The sequence below is a fragment of the Scyliorhinus torazame genome, chromosome 21, assembly GCF_047496885.1.
Source record: "Scyliorhinus torazame isolate Kashiwa2021f chromosome 21, sScyTor2.1, whole genome shotgun sequence".
Classification (NCBI taxonomy): domain Eukaryota; kingdom Metazoa; phylum Chordata; class Chondrichthyes; order Carcharhiniformes; family Scyliorhinidae; genus Scyliorhinus; species Scyliorhinus torazame.
This window is the reverse complement of record NC_092727.1, coordinates 129,138,247-129,154,269: the sequence shown is the minus strand read 5'-3', so window position 1 is coordinate 129,154,269 and position 16,023 is coordinate 129,138,247. Positions and strand designations below refer to the sequence as shown.

Below are 16,023 nucleotides of genomic sequence, written 5' to 3'. Positions count from 1 at the left end.
GGGGAATGAGAGTGGGAGACAGTGAGGGGAGTGAGAGTGGGAGACAGTGAGGGGAGTGAGAGTGGGAGACAGTGAGTGGAGTGAGAGTGGGAGACAGTGAGGGGAGTGAGAGTGGGAGACAGTGAGGGGAGTGAGAGTGGGAGACAGTGAGGGGAGTGAGAGTGGGAGACAGTGCAGGGAGGGGGAGTGGGAGACAGTGAGGGGAGTGAGAGTGGGAGACAGTGCGGGGTGGGGGAGTGGGAGACAGTGCGGGGTGGGGGAGTTGGAGACAGTGCGGGGTGGGGGAGTAGGAGACAGTGCAGGGAGGGTGAGTGGGAGACAGTGCAGGGAGGGGGAGTGGGAGACAGTGAGGGGAGTGAGAGTGGGAGACAGTGCAGGGTGGGGGAGTGGGAGACAGTGCAGGGTGGGGGAGTGGGAGACAGTGCGGTAGAGTGAGAGTGGGAGACAGTGAGGGGAGTGAGAGTGGGAGACAGTGCGGGGAGTGAGAGTGGGAGACAGTGAAGGGAGTGAGAGTGGGAGACAGTGAGGGGAGTGAGAGTGGGAGACAGTGCGGGGAGTGAGAGTGGGAGACAGTGAGGGGAGTGAGAGTGGGAGACAGTGAGGGGAGTGGGAGACAGTGAGGGGAGTGAGAGTGGGAGACAGTGAGGGGAGTGGGAGACAGTGAAGGGAGAGAGAGTGGGAGACAGTGAGGAGAGTGGGAGACAGTGCGGGGAGTGGGAGACAGCGAGGGGAGTGAGAGTGGGAGACAGTGAGGGGAGTGAGAGTGGGAGACAGTGAAGGGAGTGAGAGTGGGAGACAGTGAAGGGAGTGAGAGTGGGAGACAGTGAGGGGAGTGAGAGTGGGAGACAGTGCGGGGAGTGAGAGTGGGAGACAGTGAAGGGAGTGAGAGTGGGAGACAGTGAGGGGAGTGAGAGTGGGAGACAGTGAGGGGAGTGAGAGTGGGAGACAGTGCAGGGTGGGGGAGTGGGAGACAGTGAGGGGAGTGAGAGTGGGAGACAGTGAAGGGAGTGGGAGACAGTGCAGGGAGGGGGAGTGGGAGACAGTGAGGGGAGTGAGAGTGGGAGACAGTGCGGGGTGGGGGAGTGGGAGACAGTGCGGGGTGGGGGAGTTGGAGACAGTGCGGTGTGGGGGAGTGGGAGACAGTGCAGGGAGGGGGAGTGGGAGACAGTGAGGGGAGTGAGAGTGGGAGACAGTGAGGGGAGTGAGAGTGGGAGACAGTGCGGGGTGGGGGAGTGGGAGACAGTGAGGGGAGTGAGAGTGGGAGACTGTGAGGGGAGTGAGAGTGGGAGACAGTGAGGGGAGTGAGAGTGGGAGACAGTGCGGGGAATGAGAGTGGGAGACAGTGAGGGGAGTGGGAGACAGTGCAGGGTGGGGGAGTGGGAGATAGTGCGGGGAGTGAGAGTGGGAGACAGTGCGGGGGGTGAGAGTGCGAGACAGTGCGGTGGGTGAGAGTGGGAGACAGTGCAGGGTGGGGGAGTGGGAGACAGTGAGGGGAGTGAGAGTGGGAGACAGTGAGGGGAGTGAGAGTGGGAGACAGTGAGGGGAGTGAGAGTGGGAGACAGTGCGGGGAATGAGAGTGGGAGACAGTGCGGGGAATGAGAGTGGGAGACAGTGCGGGGAATGAGAGTGGGAGACAGTGAGGGGAATGAGAGTGGGAGACAGTGAGGGGAGTGAGAGTGGGAGACAGTGAGGGGAGTGGGAGACAGTGCGGGGAGTGAGAGTGGGAGACAGTGAGGGGAGTGAGAGTGGGAGACAGTGAGGGGAGTGGGAGACAGTGCGGGGAGTGAGAGTGGGAGACAGTGCGGGGAGTGAGAGTGGGAGACAGTGCGGGGAGTGAGAGTGGGAGACAGTGCGGGGAGTGAGAGTGGGAGACAGTGCGGGGAGTGAGAGTGGGAGACAGTGCGGGGAGTGAGAGTGGGAGACAGTGAGGGGAGTGAGAGTGGGAGACAGTGAGGGGAGTGAGAGTGGGAGACAGTGAGGGGAGTGGGAGACAGTGAAGGGAGTGAGAGTGGGAGACAGTGAGGGGAGTGAGAGTGGGAGACAGTGCGGGGAGTGGGAGACAGTGAGGGGAGTGAGAGTGGGAGACAGTGCGGGGAGTGAGAGTGGGAGACAGTGCGGGGAGTGAGAGTGGGAGACAGTGAAGGGAGTGAGAGTGGGAGACAGTGAGGGGAGTGAGAGTGGGAGACAGTGCGGGGAGTGAGAGTGGGAGACAGTGAGGGGAGTGAGAGTGGGAGACAGTGAGGGGAGTGGGAGTGGGAGACAGTGAGGGGAGTGAGAGTGGGAGACAGTGAGGGGAGTGAGAGTGGGAGACAGTGAGGGGAGTGAGAGTGGGAGACAGTGAGGGGAGTGGGAGACAGTGAGGGGAGTGAGAGTGGGAGACAGTGCGGGGAGTGAGAGTGGGAGACAGTGCGGGGAGTGAGAGTGGGAGACAGTGAGGGGAGTGAGAGTGGGAGACAGTGCGGGGAGTGAGAGTGGGAGACAGTGAGGGGAGTGAGAGTGGGAGACAGTGAGGGGAGTGAGAGTGGGAGACAGTGAGGGGAGTGGGAGACAGTGAAGGGAGTGAGAGTGGGAGACAGTGAGGGGAGTGAGAGTGGGAGACAGTGCGGGGAGTGGGAGACAGTGAGGGGAGTGAGAGTGGGAGACAGTGCGGGGAGTGAGAGTGGGAGACAGTGCGGGGAGTGAGAGTGGGAGACAGTGAAGGGAGTGAGAGTGGGAGACAGTGCGGGGAGTGAGAGTGGGAGACAGTGAGGGGAGTGAGAGTGGGAGACAGTGAGGGGAGTGGGAGTGGGAGACAGTGAGGGGAGTGAGAGTGGGAGACAGTGAGGGGAGTGGGAGACAGTGAAGGGAGAGAGAGTGGGAGACAGTGAGGAGAGTGGGAGACAGTGCGGGGAGTGGGAGACAGCGAGGGGAGTGAGAGTGGGAGACAGTGAGGGGAGTGAGAGTGGGAGACAGTGAAGGGAGTGAGAGTGGGAGACAGTGCGGGGAGTGAGAGTGGGAGACAGTGAAGGGAGTGAGAGTGGGAGACAGTGAGGGGAGTGAGAGTGGGAGACAGTGCAGGGTGGGGGAGTGGGAGACAGTGAGGGGAGTGAGAGTGGGAGACAGTGAAGGGAGTGGGAGACAGTGCAGGGAGGGGGAGTGGGAGACAGTGAGGGGAGTGAGAGTGGGAGACAGTGCGGGGTGGGGGAGTGGGAGACAGTGCGGGGTGGGGGAGTTGGAGACAGTGCGGGGTGGGGGAGTAGGAGACAGTGCAGGGAGGGGGAGTGGGAGACAGTGAGGGGAGTGAGAGTGGGAGACAGTGAGGGGAGTGAGAGTGGGAGACAGTGCAGGGTGGGGGAGTGGGAGACAGTGCAGGGTGGGGGAGTGGGAGACAGTGCGGGGAGTGAGAGTGGGAGACAGTGAGGGGAGTGAGAGTGGGAGACAGTGCGGGGAGTGAGAGTGGGAGACAGTGAAGGGAGTGAGAGTGGGAGACAGTGAGGGGAGTGAGAGTGGGAGACAGTGCGGGGAGTGAGAGTGGGAGACAGCGAGGGGAGTGAGAGTGGGAGACAGTGAGGGGAGTGGGAGTGGGAGACAGTGAGGGGAGTGAGAGTGGGAGACAGTGAGGGGAGTGGGAGACAGTGAAGGGAGAGAGAGTGGGAGACAGTGAGGAGAGTGGGAGACAGTGCGGGGAGTGGGAGACAGCGAGGGGAGTGAGAGTGGGAGACACTGAGGGGAGTGAGAGTGGGAGACAGTGAAGGGAGTGAGAGTGGGAGACAGTGAGGGGAGTGAGAGTGGGAGACAGTGCGGGGAGTGAGAGTGGGAGACAGTGAAGGGAGTGAGAGTGGGAGACAGTGAGGGGAGTGAGAGTGGGAGACAGTGAGGGGAGTGAGAGTGGGAGACAGTGCAGGGTGGGGGAGTGGGAGACAGTGAGGGGAGTGAGAGTGGGAGACAGTGAAGGGAGTGAGAGTGGGAGACAGTGCAGGGAGGGGGAGTGGGAGACAGTGAGGGGAGTGAGAGTGGGAGACAGTGCGGGGTGGGGGAGTGGGAGACAGTGCGGGGTGGGGGAGTTGGAGACAGTGCGGGGTGGGGGAGTGGGAGACAGTGCAGGGAGGGGGAGTGGGAGACAGTGAGGGGAGTGGGAGTGGGAGACAGTGAGGGGAGTGAGAGTGGGAGACAGTGAGGGGTGGGGGAGTGGGAGACAGTGAGGGGAGTGAGAGTGGGAGACAGTGAGGGGAGTGAGAGTGGGAGACAGTGCGGGGAATGAGAGTGGGAGACAGTGAGGGGAGTGGGAGACAGTGCAGGGTGGGGGAGTGGGAGATAGTGCGGGGAGTGAGAGTGGGAGACAGTGCGGGGGGTGAGAGTGCGAGACAGTGCGGTGGGTGAGAGTGGGAGACAGTGCAGGGTGGGGGAGTGGGAGACAGTGAGGGGAGTGAGAGTGGGAGACAGTGAGGGGAGTGGGAGTGGGAGACAGTGCGGGGAATGAGAGTGGGAGACAGTGAGGGGAATGAGAGTGGGAGACGGTGAGGGGAGTGAGAGTGGGAGACAGTGAGGGGAGTGAGAGTGGGAGACAGTGCAGGGTGGGGGAGTGGGAGACACTGAGGGGAGTGAGAGTGGGAGACAGTGCAGGGTGGGGGAGTGGGAGACAGTGAGGAGAGTGAGAGTGGGCGACAGTGAGGGGAGTGGGAGACAGTGCGGGGAGTGAGAGTGGGAGACAGTGCGGGGAGTGAGAGTGGGAGACAGTGAGGGGTGGGGGAGTGGGAGACAGTGAGGGGAGTGAGAGTGGGAGACAGTGCAGGGTGGGGGAGTGGGAGACAGTGCAGGGTGGGGGAGTGGGAGACAGTGCGGGGAATGAGAGTGGGAGACAGTGAGGGGAGTGAGAGTGGGAGACAGTGCGGGGAGTGAGAGTGGGAGACAGTGAAGGGAGTGAGAGTGGGAGACAGTAAGGGGAGTGAGAGTGGGAGACAGTGAGGGGAGTGAGAGTGGGAGACAGTGCGGGGTGGGGGAGTGGGAGACAGTGAGGGGAGTGAGAGTGGGAGACAGTGAGGGGAGTGAGAGTGGGAGACAGTGCGGGGAATGAGAGTGGGAGACAGTGAGGGGAGTGGGAGACAGTGCAGGGTGGGGGAGTGGGAGATAGTGCGGGGAGTGAGAGTGGGAGACAGTGCGGTGGGTGAGAGTGGGAGACAGTGCAGGGTGGGGGAGTGGGAGACAGTGAGGGGAGTGAGAGTGGGAGACAGTGAGGGGAGTGAGAGTGGGAGACAGTGCGGGGAATGAGAGTGGGAGACAGTGAGGGGAATGAGAGTGGGAGACAGTGAGGGGAGTGACAGTGGGAGACAGTGAGGGGAGTGGGAGACAGTGCGGGGAGTGAGAGTGGGAGACAGTGAGGGGAGTGAGAGTGGGAGACAGTCAGGGGAGTGGGAGACAGTGCGGGGAGTGAGAGTGGGAGACAGTGCGGGGAGTGAGAGTGGGAGACAGTGCGGGGAGTGAGAGTGGGAGACAGTGCGGGGAGTGAGAGTGGGAGACAGTGCGGGGAGTGAGAGTGGGAGACAGTGAGGGGAGTGAGAGTGGGAGACAGTGAGGGGAGTGAGAGTGGGAGACAGTGAGGGGAGTGGGAGACAGTGAAGGGAGTGAGAGTGGGAGACAGTGAGGGGAGTGAGAGTGGGAGACAGTGCGGGGAGTGGGAGACAGTGAGGGGAGTGAGAGTGGGAGACAGTGAGGGGAGTGAGAGTGGGAGACAGTGCGGGGAGTGAGAGTGGGAGACAGTGAAGGGAGTGAGAGTGGGAGACAGTGAGGGGAGTGAGAGTGGGAGACAGTGCGGGGAGTGAGATTGGGAGACAGTTCGGGGAGTGAGAGTGGGAGACAGTGAGGGGAGTGGGAGTGGGAGACAGTGAGGGGAGTGAGAGTGGGAGACAGTGAGGGGAGTGGGAGACAGTGAAGGGAGAGAGAGTGGGAGACAGTGAGGAGAGTGGGAGACAGTGCGGGGAGTGGGAGACAGCGAGGGGAGTGAGAGTGGGAGACAGTGAGGGGAGTGAGAGTGGGAGACAGTGAAGGGAGTGAGAGTGGGAGACAGTGAGGGGAGTGAGAGTGGGAGACAGTGCGGGGAGTGAGAGTGGGAGACAGTGAAGGGAGTGAGAGTGGGAGACAGTGAGGGGAGTGAGAGTGGGAGACAGTGCAGGGTGGGGGAGTGGGAGACAGTGAGGGGAGTGAGAGTGGGAGACAGTGAAGGGAGTGGGAGACAGTGCAGGGAGGGGGAGTGGGAGACAGTGAGGGGAGTGAGAGTGGGAGACAGTGCGGGGTGGGGGAGTGGGAGACAGTGCGGGTTGGGGGAGTTGGAGACAGTGCGGGGTGGGGGAGTAGGAGACAGTGCAGGGAGGGGGAGTGGGAGACAGTGAGGGGAGTGAGAGTGGGAGACAGTGAGGGGAGTGAGAGTGGGAGACAGTGCAGGGTGGGGGAGTGGGAGACAGTGCAGGGTGGGGGAGTGGGAGACAGTGCGGGGAGTGAGAGTGGGAGACAGTGAGGGGAGTGAGAGTGGGAGACAGTGCGGGGAGTGAGAGTGGGAGACAGTGAAGGGAGTGAGAGTGGGAGACAGTGAGGGGAGTGAGAGTGGGAGACAGTGCGGGGAGTGAGAGTGGGAGACAGTGAGGGGAGTGAGAGTGGGAGACAGTGAGGGGAGTGGGAGTGGGAGACAGTGAGGGGAGTGAGAGTGGGAGACAGTGAGGGGAGTGGGAGACAGTGAAGGGAGAGAGAGTGGGAGACAGTGCGGGGAGTGGGAGACAGCGAGGGGAGTGAGAGTGGGAGACAGTGAGGGGAGTGAGAGTGGGAGACAGTGAAGGGAGTGAGAGTGGGAGACAGTGAGGGGAGTGAGAGTGGGAGACAGTGCGGGGAGTGAGAGTGGGAGACAGTGAAGGGAGTGAGAGTGGGAGACAGTGAGGGGAGTGAGAGTGGGAGACAGTGAGGGGAGTGAGAGTGGGAGACAGTGCAGGGTGGGGGAGTGGGAGACAGTGAGGGGAGTGAGAGTGGGAGACAGTGAAGGGAGTGAGAGTGGGAGACAGTGCAGGGAGGGGGAGTGGGAGACAGTGAGGGGAGTGAGAGTGGGAGACAGTGCGGGGTGGGGGAGTGGGAGACAGTGCGGGGTGGGGGAGTTGGAGACAGTGCGGGGTGGGGGAGTGGGAGACAGTGCAGGGAGGGGGAGTGGGAGACAGTGAGGGGAGTGAGAGTGGGAGACAGTGAGGGGAGTGAGAGTGGGAGACAGTGCGGGGTGGGGGAGTAGGAGACAGTGAGGGGAGTGAGAGTGGGAGACAGTGAGGGGAGTGAGAGTGGGAGACAGTGCGGGGAATGAGAGTGGGAGACAGTGAGGGGAGTGGGAGACAGTGCAGGGTGGGGGAGTGGGAGATAGTGCGGGGAGTGAGAGTGGGAGACAGTGCGGGGGGTGAGAGTGCGAGACAGTGCGGTGGGTGAGAGTGGGAGACAGTGCAGGGTGGGGGAGTGGGAGACAGTGAGGGGAGTGAGAGTGGGAGACAGTGAGGGGAGTGAGAGTGGGAGACAGTGCGGGGAATGAGAGTGGGAGACAGTGAGGGGAATGAGAGTGGGAGACAGTGAGGGGAGTGAGAGTGGGAGACAGTGAGGGGAGTGAGAGTGGGAGACAGTGCAGGGTGGGGGAGTGGGAGACACTGAGGGGAGTGAGAGTGGGAGACAGTGCAGGGTGGGGGAGTGGGAGACAGTGAGGAGAGTGAGAGTGGGCGACAGTGAGGGGAGTGGGAGACAGTGCGGGGAGTGAGAGTGGGAGACAGTGCGGGGAGTGAGAGTGGGAGACAGTGCGGGGAGTGAGAGTGGGAGACAGTGAGGGGTGGGGGAGTGGGAGACAGTGAGGGGAGTGAGAGTGGGAGACAGTGCAGGGTGGGGGAGTGGGAGACAGTGCAGGGTGGGGGAGTGGGAGACAGTGCGGGGAATGAGAGTGGGAGACAGTGAGGGGAGTGAGAGTGGGAGACAGTGCGGGGAGTGAGAGTGGGAGACAGTGAAGGGAGTGAGAGTGGGAGACAGTAAGGGGAGTGAGAGTGGGAGACAGTGAGGGGAGTGAGAGTGGGAGACAGTGCGGGGTGGGGGAGTGGGAGACAGTGAGGGGAGTGAGAGTGGGAGACAGTGAGGGGAGTGAGAGTGGGAGACAGTGCGGGGAATGAGAGTGGGAGACAGTGAGGGGAGTGGGAGACAGTGCAGGGTGGGGGAGTGGGAGATAGTGCGGGGAGTGAGAGTGGGAGACAGTGCGGTGGGTGAGAGTGGGAGACAGTGCAGGGTGGGGGAGTGGGAGACAGTGAGGGGAGTGAGAGTGGGAGACAGTGAGGGGAGTGAGAGTGGGAGACAGTGCGGGGAATGAGAGTGGGAGACAGTGAGGGGAATGAGAGTGGGAGACAGTGAGGGGAGTGACAGTGGGAGACAGTGAGGGGAGTGGGAGACAGTGCGGTGAGTGAGAGTGGGAGACAGTGAGGGGAGTGAGAGTGGGAGACAGTCAGGGGAGTGGGAGACAGTGCGGGGAGTGAGAGTGGGAGACAGTGCGGGGAGTGAGAGTGGGAGACAGTGCGGGGAGTGAGAGTGGGAGACAGTGCGGGGAGTGAGAGTGGGAGACAGTGCGGGGAGTGAGAGTGGGAGACAGTGAGGGGAGTGAGAGTGGGAGACAGTGAGGGGAGTGAGAGTGGGAGACAGTGAGGGGAGTGGGAGACAGTGAAGGGAGTGAGAGTGGGAGACAGTGAGGGGAGTGAGAGTGGGAGACAGTGCGGGGAGTGGGAGACAGTGAGGGGAGTGAGAGTGGGAGACAGTGAGGGGAGTGAGAGTTTGAGACAGTGCGGGGAGTGAGAGTGGGAGACAGTGAAGGGAGTGAGAGTGGGAGACAGTGAGGGGAGTGAGAGTGGGAGACAGTGCGGGGAGTGAGATTGGGAGACAGTTCGGGGAGTGAGAGTGGGAGACAGTGAGGGGAGTGGGAGTGGGAGACAGTGAGGGGAGTGAGAGTGGGAGACAGTGAGGGGAGTGGGAGACAGTGAAGGGAGAGAGAGTGGGAGACAGTGAGGAGAGTGGGAGACAGTGCGGGGAGTGGGAGACAGCGAGGGGAGTGAGAGTGGGAGACAGTGAGGGGAGTGAGAGTGGGAGACAGTGAAGGGAGTGAGAGTGGGAGACAGTGAGGGGAGTGAGAGTGGGAGACAGTGCGGGGAGTGAGAGTGGGAGACAGTGAAGGGAGTGAGAGTGGGAGACAGTGAGGGGAGTGAGAGTGGGAGACAGTGCAGGGTGGGGGAGTGGGAGACAGTGAGGGGAGTGAGAGTGGGAGACAGTGAAGGGAGTGGGAGACAGTGCAGGGAGGGGGAGTGGGAGACAGTGAGGGGAGTGAGAGTGGGAGACAGTGCGGGGTGGGGGAGTGGGAGACAGTGCGGGTTGGGGGAGTTGGAGACAGTGCGGGGTGGGGGAGTAGGAGACAGTGCAGGGAGGGGGAGTGGGAGACAGTGAGGGGAGTGAGAGTGGGAGACAGTGAGGGGAGTGAGAGTGGGAGACAGTGCAGGGTGGGGGAGTGGGAGACAGTGCAGGGTGGGGGAGTGGGAGACAGTGCGGGGAGTGAGAGTGGGAGACAGTGAGGGGAGTGAGAGTGGGAGACAGTGCGGGGAGTGAGAGTGGGAGACAGTGAAGGGAGTGAGAGTGGGAGACAGTGAGGGGAGTGAGAGTGGGAGACAGTGCGGGGAGTGAGAGTGGGAGACAGTGAGGGGAGTGAGAGTGGGAGACAGTGAGGGGAGTGGGAGTGGGAGACAGTGAGGGGAGTGAGAGTGGGAGACAGTGAGGGGAGTGGGAGACAGTGAAGGGAGAGAGAGTGGGAGACAGTGCGGGGAGTGGGAGACAGTGAGGGGAGTGAGAGTGGGAGACAGTGAGGGGAGTGAGAGTGGGAGACAGTGAAGGGAGTGAGAGTGGGAGACAGTGAGGGGAGTGAGAGTGGGAGACAGTGCGGGGAGTGAGAGTGGGAGACAGTGAAGGGAGTGAGAGTGGGAGACAGTGAGGGGAGTGAGAGTGGGAGACAGTGAGGGGAGTGAGAGTGGGAGACAGTGCAGGGTGGGGGAGTGGGAGACAGTGAGGGGAGTGAGAGTGGGAGACAGTGAAGGGAGTGAGAGTGGGAGACAGTGCAGGGAGGGGGAGTGGGAGACAGTGAGGGGAGTGAGAGTGGGAGACAGTGCGGGGTGGGGGAGTGGGAGACAGTGCGGGGTGGGGGAGTTGGAGACAGTGCGGGGTGGGGGAGTGGGAGACAGTGCAGGGAGGGGGAGTGGGAGACAGTGAGGGGAGTGAGAGTGGGAGACAGTGAGGGGAGTGAGAGTGGGAGACAGTGCGGGGTGGGGGAGTAGGAGTCAGTGAGGGGAGTGAGAGTAGGAGACAGTGAGGGGAGTGAGAGTGGGAGACAGTGCGGGGAATGAGAGTGGGAGACAGTGAGGGGAGTGGGAGACAGTGCAGGGTGGGGGAGTGGGAGATAGTGCGGGGAGTGAGAGTGGGAGACAGTGCGGGGGGTGAGAGTGCGAGACAGTGCGGTGGGTGAGAGTGGGAGACAGTGCAGGGTGGGGGAGTGGGAGACAGTGAGGGGAGTGAGAGTGGGAGACAGTGAGGGGAGTGAGAGTGGGAGACAGTGCGGGGAATGAGAGTGGGAGACAGTGAGGGGAATGAGAGTGGGAGACAGTGAGGGGAGTGAGAGTGGGAGACAGTGAGGGGAGTGAGAGTGGGAGACAGTGCAGGGTGGGGGAGTGGGAGACACTGAGGGGAGTGAGAGTGGGAGACAGTGCAGGGTGGGGGAGTGGGAGACAGTGAGGAGAGTGAGAGTGGGCGACAGTGAGGGGAGTGGGAGACAGTGCGGGGAGTGAGAGTGGGAGACAGTGCGGGGAGTGAGAGTGGGAGACAGTGAGGGGTGGGGGAGTGGGAGACAGTGAGGGGAGTGAGAGTGGGAGACAGTGAGGGGAGTGAGAGTGGGAGATAGTGCGGGATGGGGGAGTGGGAGACAGTGAGGGGAGTGAGAGTGGGAGACAGTGAGGGGAGTGAGAGTGGGAGACAGTGCGGGGAATGAGAGTGGGAGACAGTGAGGGGAGTGGGAGACAGTGCAGGGTGGGGGAGTGGGAGATAGTGCGGGGAGTGGGAGACAGTGCGGGGGGTGAGAGTGGGAGACAGTGCGGTGGGTGAGAGTGGGAGACAGTGCAGGGTGGGGGAGTGGGAGACAGTGAGGGGAGTGAGAGTGGGAGACAGTGAGGGGAGTGAGAGTGGGAGACAGTGCGGGGAATGAGAGTGGGAGACAGTGAGGGGAATGAGAGTGGGAGACAGTGAGGGGAGTGAGAGTGGGAGACAGTGAGGGGAGTGAGAGTGGGAGACAGTGCAGGGTGGGGGAGTGGGAGACACTGAGGGGAGTGAGAGTGGGAGACAGTGCAGGGTGGGGGAGTGGGAGACAGTGAGGAGAGTGAGAGTGGGCGACAGTGAGGGGAGTGGGAGACAGTGCGGGGAGTGAGAGTGGGAGACAGTGCGGGGAGTGAGAGTGGGAGACAGTGAGGGGTGGGGGAGTGGGAGACAGTGAGGGGAGTGAGAGTGGGAGACAGTGCAGGGTGGGGGAGTGGGAGACAGTGCAGGGTGGGGGAGTGGGAGACAGTGCGGGGAATGAGGTTGGGAGACAGTGAGGGGAGTGAGAGTGGGAGACAGTGCGGGGAGTGAGAGTGGGAGACAGTGAAGGGAGTGAGAGTGGGAGACAGTAAGGGGAGTGAGAGTGGGAGACAGTGCAGGGTGGGGGAGTGGGAGACAGTGCAGGGTGGGGGAGTGGGAGCCAGTGAGGGGAGTGAGAGTGGGAGACAGTGCAGGGTGGGGGAGTGGGAGACAGTGCAGGGTGGTGGAGTGGGAGACAGTGCGGGGAGTGAGAGTGGGAGACAGTGAGGGGAGTGAGAGTGGGAGACAGTGCAGGGTGGGGGAGTGGGAGACAGTGCAGGGTGGGGGAGTGGGAGACAGTGCGGGGAGTGAGAGTGGGAGACAGTGAGGGGAGTGAGAGTGGGAGCCAGTGAGGGGAGTGAGAGTGGGAGACAGTGAGGGGAGTGAGAGTGGGAGACAGTGCAGGGTGGGGGAGTGGGAGACAGTGCAGGGTGGGGGAGTGGGAGACAGTGCGGGGAGTGAGAGTGGGAGACAGTGCGGGGAGTGAGAGTGGGAGACAGTGAGGGGAGTGAGAGTGGGAGACAGTGCGGGGAGTGGGAGACAGTGCAGGGTGGGGGAGTGGGAGACAGTGAGGGGAGTGAGAGTGGGAGACAGTGCGGGGGGTGAGAGTGCGAGACAGTGCGGTGGGTGAGAGTGGGAGACAGTGCAGGGTGGGGGAGTGGGAGACAGTGAGGGGAGTGAGAGTGGGAGACAGTGAGGGGAGTGAGAGTGGGAGACAGTGCGGGGAATGAGAGTGGGAGACAGTGAGGGGAATGAGAGTGGGAGACAGTGCGGGGAGTGAGAGTGGGAGACAGTGAGGGGAGTGAGAGTGGGAGACAGTGCGGGGAGTGGGAGACAGTGCAGGGTGGGGGAGTGGGAGACAGTGAGGGGAGTGAGAGTGGGAGACAGTGCGGGGGGTGAGAGTGCGAGACAGTGCGGTGGGTGAGAGTGGGAGACAGTGCAGGGTGGGGGAGTGGGAGACAGTGAGGGGAGTGAGAGTGGGAGACAGTGAGGGGAGTGAGAGTGGGAGACAGTGCGGGGAATGAGAGTGGGAGACGGTGAGGGGAATGAGAGTGGGAGACAGTGAGGGGAGTGAGAGTGGGAGACAGTGAGGGGAGTGAGAGTGGGAGACAGTGCAGGGTGGGGGAGTGGGAGACACTGAGGGGAGTGAGAGTGGGAGACAGTGCAGGGTGGGGGAGTGGGAGACAGTGAGGAGAGTGAGAGTGGGCGACAGTGAGGGGAGTGGGAGACAGTGCGGGGAGTGAGAGTGGGAGACAGTGCGGGGAGTGAGAGTGGGAGACAGTGCAGGGTGGGGGAGTGGGAGACAGTGCAGGGTGGGGGAGTGGGAGACAGTGCGGGGAATGAGAGTGGGAGACAGTGAGGGGAGTGAGAGTGGGAGACAGTGCGGGGAGTGAGAGTGGGAGACAGTGAAGGGAGTGAGAGTGGGAGACAGTAAGGGGAGTGAGAGTGGGAGACAGTGCAGGGTGGGGGAGTGGGAGACAGTGCAGGGTGGGGGAGTGGGAGCCAGTGAGGGGAGTGAGAGTGGGAGACAGTGAGGGGAGTGAGAGTGGGAGACAGTGCAGGGTGGGGGAGTGGGAGACAGTGCAGGGTGGGGGAGTGGGAGACAGTGCGGGGAGTGAGAGTGGGAGACAGTGAGGGGAGTGAGAGTGGGAGACAGTGCAGGGTGGGGGAGTGGGAGACAGTGCAGGGTGGGGGAGTGGGAGACAGTGCGGGGAGTGAGAGTGGGAGACAGTGAGGGGAGTGAGAGTGGGAGCCAGTGAGGGGAGTGAGAGTGGGAGACAGTGCAGGGTGGGGGAGTGGGAGACAGTGCAGGGTGGGGGAGTGGGAGACAGTGAGGGGAGTGAGAGTGGGAGCCAGTGAGGGGAGTGAGAGTGGGAGACAGTGAGGGGAGTGAGAGTGGGAGACAGTGCAGGGTGGGGGAGTGGGAGACCGTGCAGGGTGGGGGAGTGGGAGACAGTGCGGGGAGTGAGAGTGGGAGACAGTGCGGGGAGTGAGAGTGGGAGACAGTGCGGGGAGTGAGAGTGGGAGACAGTGAGGGGAGTGAGAGTGGGAGACAGTGCGGGGAGTGGGAGACAGTGCAGGGTGGGGGAGTGGGAGACAGTGAGGGGAATGAGAGTGGGAGACAGTGCAGGGTGGGGGAGTGGGAGACAGTGAGGGGAGTGAGAGTGGGAGACAGTGCAGGGTGGGGGAGTGGGAGACAGTGCAGGGTGGGGGAGTGGGAGACAGTGCGGGGAGTGAGAGTGGGAGACAGTGAGGGGAGTGAGAGTGGGAGACAGTGCAGGGTGGGGGAGTGGGAGACAGTGCAGGGTGGGGGAGTGGGAGACAGTGCGGGGAGTGAGAGTGGGAGACAGTGAGGGGAGTGAGAGTGGGAGACAGTGCAGGGTGGGGGAGTGGGAGACAGTGCGGGGAGTGAGAGTGGGAGACAGTGAGGGGAGTGAGAGTGGGAGACAGTGAGGGGAGTGAGAGTGGGAGACAGTGAGGGGAGTGAGAGTGGGAGACAGTGCAGTGCAGACCCCGGCGGGGGGTCGGAGAATCCCGCCCCTGATGTTGCTGGCTCTAGTTTGGTTATAATTTTCTGGGTATCATCAATGTGTGGTACGTTGACCAAGTGATCTTTCTGTATAAACCTGGACGATGTGTGTTGACAGGCTGTGGAAGACTCCCCAACTGAGTCAGAATCTGTCTCAGCTAGTGATAAATCTCAACTTTGTGTGATCATGTAAAATGTGTGATGCTGAATCAACTTTGTTCTGCATCATCCTGCAGTTTAAGTTTCAAATTAAAAATCAGGAGAGATATAAAATGGGCTGTGAACAAAATGAAGAAAAACTTGCATTTACATTGTGTCTTTAATATAAAACATCCCAAGATGCTTCACGTTATCAAACTAAATCTGACACTGGGCCACATAAGGAGATACTAGGACAGGTGATCAAATGCTTGGTGAAAGAGGTAGGTTTTAATGACCATTGCAAAGGGGGAGATGTTTGGGCCACAAATTCTGGAACTTAGAGCCCAGATATCTGAAGGCGCAGCCGTCAATGGAAAGTTGAGGGAAATCGAGGACACTCAAGAGGCTAGACTTGGAGGAGTGCAGAGATGCTGGAGGATTGCGGCGTTGAGGAGGATACAGAGATGGAGAGAAGTGAGGCTATGATGGGATTTGGAAAATGTGAATTTTAAAATGGAGGTATTGCCCAGGCAGGGAGCCAGGACAACTCCCTGGGGAAGTGGGGGGGGGCCTCCGATGTGGCCTGGCCCGCGATCGGGACCCACCGATCAGCGGGCCGGCCTCTCTGGCTGGGGGCCTCCATTCCTATGCGCCGGCCCCTGTAGCCCTGCGCCATGTTGTGTCGGGCCGGCACATTGAAGGAGGCCACTGCGCGTGCGCGGGTCCCGCGGTGCCCAGTTCGTGCCGGGATGGGAAGCCGCTCCAGTGCCGTGCTGGCCCCCTGTAGGGACCAGAATTAGTCCTCGGCTCGGCCCGTTCACACCGTCGTAAAACGTGGGATTAGAGGATTCCGCCCAGTATCCGCTCACCCAAAAACACAGCTTTTGTTGAAGCAACAATCCCTGATATCTTCCCTGCCCATCCACAATCCACCATTTTGCCTGAACTCTGTAGTGCCGAGACCAGCTGTAGCATGTTTACAGAAGTCCCAGTCAAATAATCTAATGGGCCAGGGATATTTTCTGAGAATGATGAATCTTTATCAACTGTGATGTGTGGGAAGCAGGCTTACGCTTTATCAGTCTGTTGTGCATGGCCTCCACTTCTATATCCAGTCTGCAGGTTGTGAGATAACACGTTAGAAGTAAGCAAAGCTGAACTTTGTGCTGGTTTTATGCAGGGCTTGTACTTGCTGCTGCCTGTCAGTGTCACTCAGATGAAGTGAGGTGAGAGCTCAGCTGCTACAACTCTGGGTAGTAACCTAGTGACTGGAATACCATCTGCAACACTGCTAGTTGGGGAAACATTAAATTGGACACCTGCAGATGAGATGTAACGGCTGCTTATGTATCTAAGTCACCGTTACTGGTTGGTGTTGCATAAAGTAAGAGTATCATTGTTTAAGCTCAAGGAATGTAGAGAATGAAAAATATCCTCATGGTTTCTTTTTCAGATTTGTACTTTTATCTGTGACCTGACATTGCTTCTGCGGGTCTTGTGCAGTTAGCACCGGTTTTCAGCAGAATGATACTGGAGTTTAGGGCAGTGCTTCTCAAATGCTTTTTCTGCTGCAACCCTATTTTAATACTTCCGATTTGGTGCAACCCCAGAGGGAAAAATGGGAGGTGGGGGGGAGGGGGACACTGATGGTGTGGCAGGATGGGGGGAGAGAGGAGGAATGTGTG

The 16,023-nt window shown here is 61.0% G+C and overlaps 1 protein-coding gene across 6 annotated transcripts in view; it reads left to right on the top strand.

Annotated features, from left to right (window-relative positions):
* LOC140398652 (sorting nexin-11-like) overlaps positions 1 to 16,023 on the top strand; it is a 166,254-nt gene that overhangs the window by 9,532 nt on the left and 140,699 nt on the right. The window contains exon 1 of one of the 6 annotated variants that reach the window (XM_072487562.1): positions 15,572 to 15,722. The exons of the other annotated variants lie outside the window; for them this stretch is intronic. The gene's annotated coding sequence lies outside the window, so the exon portion shown is untranslated. Of the gene's footprint in view, positions 1 to 15,571; positions 15,723 to 16,023 lie in introns of those variants that run through there. 6 annotated transcript variants of the gene reach the window in all.